The sequence below is a fragment of the Ascaphus truei genome, chromosome 19 (genome assembly GCF_040206685.1).
Source record: "Ascaphus truei isolate aAscTru1 chromosome 19, aAscTru1.hap1, whole genome shotgun sequence".
NCBI classification, from domain to species: Eukaryota; Metazoa; Chordata; class Amphibia; order Anura; family Ascaphidae; genus Ascaphus; species Ascaphus truei.
This window is the reverse complement of record NC_134501.1, coordinates 22,220,499-22,226,911: the sequence shown is the minus strand read 5'-3', so window position 1 is coordinate 22,226,911 and position 6,413 is coordinate 22,220,499. Positions and strand designations below refer to the sequence as shown.

Here is a 6,413-nt window from a genome sequence, read left to right as displayed (position 1 = left end):
CGCACGGGGCGCGGAGCGCACGGAGCGCACACGGGGCACGGAGCGCACACGGGGCACGGAGCGCACGGGGCACGGAGCGCACACGGGGCACGGAGCGCACACGGGGCACGGAGCGCACGGGGCACGGAGCGCACACGGGGCACGGAGCACACGGGGCACGGAGCGCACACAGGGCACGGAGCGCACGGGGCACGGAGCACACGGGGCGCGGAGCACACGGGGCGCGGAGCGCACGGAGCGCACACGGGGCACGGAGCGCACGGGGCACGGAGCACACGGGGCGCGGAGCGCACGGGGCACGGAGCGCACGGGGCACGGAGCGCACACGGGGCACGGAGCGCACGGAGCGCACGGGGCGCGGAGCACTCGGGGCACGGAGCGCACACGGGGCACGGAGCGCACGGGGCACGGAGCGCACACGGGGCACGGAGAGCACGGGGCACGGAGCGCACGGGGCACGGAGCGCACACGGGGCACGGAGCACACGGGGCACGGAGCACACGGGGCACGGAGCGCACGGAGCGCGGAGCACACGGGGCGCGGAGCGCACGGGGCACAGAACACACGGGGCACAGAACACACGGGGCACAGAGCACACGGGGCACAGAGCGCACGGGGCACGGAGCGCACGTAGCGCGGAGGGCACGGGGCACGGAGCGCACAGGGCACGGAGCACACGGGGCGCGGAGCACACGGGGCGCGGAGCACACAGGGCGCGGAGCACACGGGGCACGGAGCGCGGAGGGCACGGGGCGAGGAGCGCAAACGGGGCACGGAGCGCACGGGGCACGGAGCGCACGGTGCACGGAGCGCACGGGGCACGGAACGCACACGGGGCACGGAGCGCACGGGGCACGGAGCGCACGGGGCATGGAGCGCACGGGGCACAGAGCGCACGGGGCACAGAGCGCACGGGGCACAGAGCGCACGGGGCACAGAGCACACGGGGCACAGAGCACACGGGGCACAGAGCGCACAGAACACACGGGGCACAGAGCGCACAGAGCACACGGGGCACAGAGCGCACAGAACACACGGGGCACAGAGCGCACAGAACACACGGGGCACAGAGCACACGGGGCACAGAGCGCACAGAACACACGGGGCACAGAGCACACGGGGCACAGAGCGCACAGAACACACGGGGCACAGAGCGCACAGAACACACGGGGCACAGAACACACGGGGCACAGATCACACGGGGCACAGAACACACGGGGCACAGAACACACGGGGCACAGAGCACACGGGGCACAGAGCACACGGGGCACAGAGCGCACAGAACACACGGGGCACAGAGCGCACAGAACACACGGGGCACAGAACACACGGGGCACAGAACACACCGGGCACAGAACACACCGGGCACAGATCACACGGGGCACACAGGACACACGGGGCACAGAACACACGGGGCACACAGAACGCACGGGGCACAGAGCGCACGGGGCACAGAGCGCACAGAACACAAGGGCACAGAGCACACGAGGCACAGAGCGCACAGAACACACGAGGCACAGAGCGCACAGAGCACACGAGGCACAGAGCGCACAGAGCGCACAGAACACACGGGCACAGAGCGCACGGGGCACAGAGCGCACAGAGCGCACAGAACACACGGGCACAGAGCGCACGGGGCACAGAGCGCACAGAACACACGGGCACAGAGCGCACGGGGCACAATGGCCAGGCTCTTTCAGCACTATCCCCACTGACTCAAACATAGCAAGGAGGCGGCCATCTTAATGCAACCCACAGGATAACAATCATGTAATCATTATTATAAAATCATTTCCTTGTGTAGCACGGACAGTCTGTGCAGCGCTGTACCCACTTTCTCAAAGCAGGAGACAGAATTGTACTATATATGTAAATGTGGCGACTGTGCCTCCTGTGCCTCCTGCCCCCTCCTGTGCCCCGTGCTCCCGCCTGTGCCTCCTCCTGTGCCCCGTGCCCCCTCCTGTGCCCCCTGCCCCCTCCTGTGCCCCCTGCCCCCTCCTGTGCCCCGAACCCCTTTCCTCTGCTCCCGCCCCCTCCTGTGCCCCGTGCTCCCGCCTGTGCTCCCTGCCCCGTAACCCCTCCTCTGCTCCCGCCCCCTCCTGTGCCCCGTGCTCCCGCCTGTGCCCCCTCCTGTGCCCTGTACCCTCCCTCCTGTGCCCCTGCCCCCTCTCTTGTGCCCCCTTCCCCCTCCTGTGCCTTGTGGCCCCCCTGTGCCCCCCTACTGTGACCGGGTCCCCCTCCTGTGCCCCCTGCCCCTGGGATAATCCAAACTTCTTACAAAGTTGCTCTTGTTTTTACCATACAATGTCCTAACCTGCTGAGGGGGGGACAATACATTCTGAGATCATACATGTACAGGCAGAGATCATACATGTACAGGCAGAGATCATACATGTACAGGCAGAGATCATACATGTACAGGCAGAGATCATACATGTACAGGCAGAGATCATACATGTACAGGCAGAGATCATACATGTACAGGCAGAGATCATACATGTACAGGGTGCTTTGCAATGCAGCCACCTCAGGGAATGTAAACTATAGGACCCTCCGACCCTTTATTGCTGGGGGTGTTAGCGGCCTGTAAAAGAGCTCACACTCTAATAGAGACACAGTCTCTAGGGGAGACCCAGTGACACAGCCCTGGCCGGGTCTGGGATTGGGTGTCGTGTTCCAGGTCTCTCTGAGAGGGAGAGGGTTAAATATTGGTGGCATCCTGTGTGACCTTGGTAGGTGTGTGTGTATATATGTATATATATTACCTGGAAGCCAGCAGAGGAAGTGGCCGGTAACGTGACATCATTGCGCAACTAGGACACGGGTCCCGACTGGCACTATCAGGCACCATGTCACAAGGTGTCGCTGACGGTATAAACACACAATGACATGTCCGCGCATGTTTCATGTGACTGACCTTTGCAGTGGGAGAGAAGCTGAAATCCGCACTTTGAGGTGTTTTATCTTCCAGAATTTTCTGTTTCTGAAAAAAATATATATAATAATTTGAATTTAGCTTCCGCGGAGACCAGAAAAGGTAATTTTACAGAAAGTTCTTTTTATCAGTGAGACTGGCCCCAAACCAACGAGAGGTGCTGTGTTTCTAAAGGCAAGTAATAATACTACTAATAATACTACTAATAATACTAATATTAATACAAATACTGGTAAAAGGACAAGAAATTATCAAAATTGCTTTTTACAAAGTCTTGAAACATCCCACCCCTCTCCCACCACGCGCCCCCCGCCCCCACCAAAACATCCCACCCCTCTCCCACCACGTTCCCCCCACCAAAACATCCCACCCCTCTCCCACCACGCGCCCCCGCCCCCCACCAAAACATCCCACCCCTCTCCCACCACGCGCCCCCCGCCCCCCACCAAAACATCCCACCCCTCTCCCACCACGCGCCCCCACCAAAAAACGGAAACATCCCACCCCTCTCCCACCCCTCTCCCACCACGCGCCCCCACCAAAAAACGGAAACATCCCACCCCTCTCCCACCACGCGCCCCCACCAAAAAACGGAAACATCCCACCCCTCTCCCACCACGCGCCCCCACCAAAAAACAGAAACATCCCACCCCTCTCCCACCACGCGCCCCCACCAAAAAACAGAAACATCCCACCCCTCTCTCACCACGCGCCCCCACCAAAAAACAGAAATATCCCACCCCTCTCTCACCACGCGCCCCCACCAAAAAACAGAAATATCCCACCCCTCTCCCATCACGCGCCCCCACCAAAAAACAGAAATATCCCACCCCTCTCTCACCACGCGCCCCCACCAAAAAACAGAAATATCCCACCCCTCTCTCACCACGCGCCCCCACCAAAAAACAGAAATATCCCACCCCTCTCTCACCACGCGCCCCCACCAAAAAACAGAAACATCCCACCCCTCTCCCATCACGCGCCCCCACCAAAAACCAGAAATATCCCACCCCTCTCCCACCACGCGCCCCCACCAAAAACCAGAAATATCCCCCTCTCTCCCTTCTGTGTCCGTACTCAGCGCGGCGTCACGTTCCAGACACACGGCACATCGCATGGACATCCCGGGAATATGTCCATGCTGATATTAATAGAACATGTTTGCGTGTCTCCGGGGGGGGGGCGCGCGTTCCCAGCTCCGCCCTGGTTATCCCGGAGATGCAGAATAACCGGTTCTACAGCAATCCCTCAGATAACGAGGACACTCAACGTTTCTGTGCCCGCCTGACGCCCTGAATCCCTACACGTTACTCCCGGCACATGCCCCGCCGGCGCTTTGCCTAACAGCCAATAGGAACATGCCGCGGAAGCTTCCCATTGGTTGCCAGGTGAACAGGGGTGGGGCTCCAGACACGTGCAGAATTCTCTCTGTCAATGCCACGCCCAAATGTGCCCCCTACTCTCCCGCCAGTCAGAAGTGAGGGGGCACGGCTGCCTTAACCCCTGCACTGCCATGCGGGCAACGTAGGGTTGCCAGGTGTCCGGTATTGAACCGGACAGCCCGGTATTTGGGTACTCTGTCCGGTAAAAAATGAATAATACCGGACATGTACTGTATGTACTGTATGTGTCTGGTATTACCTCTCCGGACCTAGTAACCAAATCACGGGATTTCCCCTGAGAAGGGATAGAGAGAGAGAGGGGGGGAGGAAGGGGGTGTGACTGAGGATTAAGGGAGGGGGGTGAGGGGATAAAGGGAGGGGGGTGAGAGGATAATGGGAGAGAGAGAATGAGGAGGGGTACAACTAGTACTGTATGTGTCTAGTATTACCTCTCCGGACCTAGTAACCAAATCGCGGGATTTCCCCTGAGAAGGGATAGAGAGAGGGGCGGGGGGGGGGGGGGGGTGACTGTGACTGAGACTGAGAATTAAGGGAGGAGGGTGAGAGGATAATGGGAGAGAGAGGATGTGGAGGGGTACAACTATTTTGGAATGTGTGGGAGGAGCAGTAAGATCAGTATTGCTCGCCATGGACCTGTATGACTGCAGGTCAGTTATTTATAAATGATCTGACCATTACATAATTTGTTCTAAATTTCACTCCGAGTGTGCACCAATTTGCACCAATTTGCACTATTTCATATTCTATTTCCTAAAAAAAATCCTCGGAAGGGCACTCGCTCCCACTTCCTCCCACGACTGCTCCCCAGATTTTTACGAAACAGAATATAAATTGGTGCAAATTGGTGAACACTTGGAGTGAAATTTAGAAAAAATTCCGTAACAGTCGGGTCCTTTATAAATAACATTCTTCCCCACCAACGATTCTCACGCGTCGCACCTTTCACCCTTGTGTCCAGTATTTTTGGACGAGCCACCTGGTAACCCTAGCCCAAATGTGCCCCCACTCTCCCGCCAGTCAGAAGTGGGGGGCACGGCTGCCTTAACCCCTGCACTGCCAGGCGGGCCAGTAACACAGCGCTCTCATACTTATTGGTGTGCAGGCGGCCATGTTTGTATCTCCCTGCGGGGTGAGATCTCTCCCTGAGGATTCAGCCTCCGAAGCTAGACATTCCTGAAGGAAAAGGCACACGCGGCAGTGAAAGCGTTAAACATGGAAGCACTGCGTGACCCGCACACGGTGCACACGGGGACTCTGTGGTAGTGCCGATCGAGCAGCATAGAATTCAGTGGGAGATTTCCTGCCCCGGTCGGCACTACCACAGTTTAATGAATAAACCCAATGTTTTTATAGAGGAAGTGACAGGGCTGTGTGAGCCCTAATGATACCTCCCGGCAGTGCAGGGGTTAAACACGTCCCCCTCACCCCCCCCCCCCCCGAGGGGAGCTGGACCCCCGCCTCCCCCAGTTGAGTACCTGTTTCCAGCTGCTTGCAGAGTGCTAGCTCTTCCTGCGCGCTCGGATTCTGCAGTCACAGGGCCAGCCCCAAACCGCTGACACGCACGGACATGCCTTCCACACGCCACCTTAACTCCCTCACTGCTGGAACCGCAGCTTCACAAGCAAACCTGTGTTACAAAGGTCACACCTACCCACGGATCTGTGTGTTACACATATACACAGCTCTGCGTGTTACACATATACACAGCTCTGCGTGTTACACATATACACAGCTCTGCGTGTTACAGGTGCATGCTGCTCTGCGTGTTACAGATATACACTGCTCCGCGTGTTACACATATACACAGCTCTGCGTGTTACAGGTGCATGCTGCTCTGCGTGTTACAGATATACACTGCTCCGCGTGTTACACATATACACAGCTCTGCGTGTTACAGGTGCATGCTGCTCTGCGTGTTACAGATATACACTGCTCCGCGTGTTACACATATACACAGCTCTGCGTGTTACAGGTACACACTGCTCTGCATGTTACAGATATACGCTGCTCTACGTGTTACACATATACACAGCTCTGCGTGTTACAGGTGCATGCTGCACTGCGTGTTACACATA

General features: G+C 58.4%; 1 protein-coding gene across 2 annotated transcripts in view; it reads right to left on the bottom strand.

Moving 5' to 3' along the window:
- Nucleotides 1–5,947, bottom strand: part of TRADD (TNFRSF1A associated via death domain) — a 16,037-nt gene extending 10,090 nt beyond the window's left edge. The window contains exons 1-2 of one of the 2 annotated variants that reach the window (XM_075576888.1): nt 5,814–5,947; nt 2,918–2,983 (exon numbers count right to left, since the gene is read on the bottom strand). The gene's annotated coding sequence lies outside the window, so the exon portion shown is untranslated. Of the gene's footprint in view, nt 1–2,917; nt 2,984–4,012; nt 4,204–5,813 lie in introns of those variants that run through there. The other variant, XM_075576889.1, reaches the window with a different exon arrangement.
- Between the last annotated feature and the right edge of the window lie 466 nt (nt 5,948–6,413).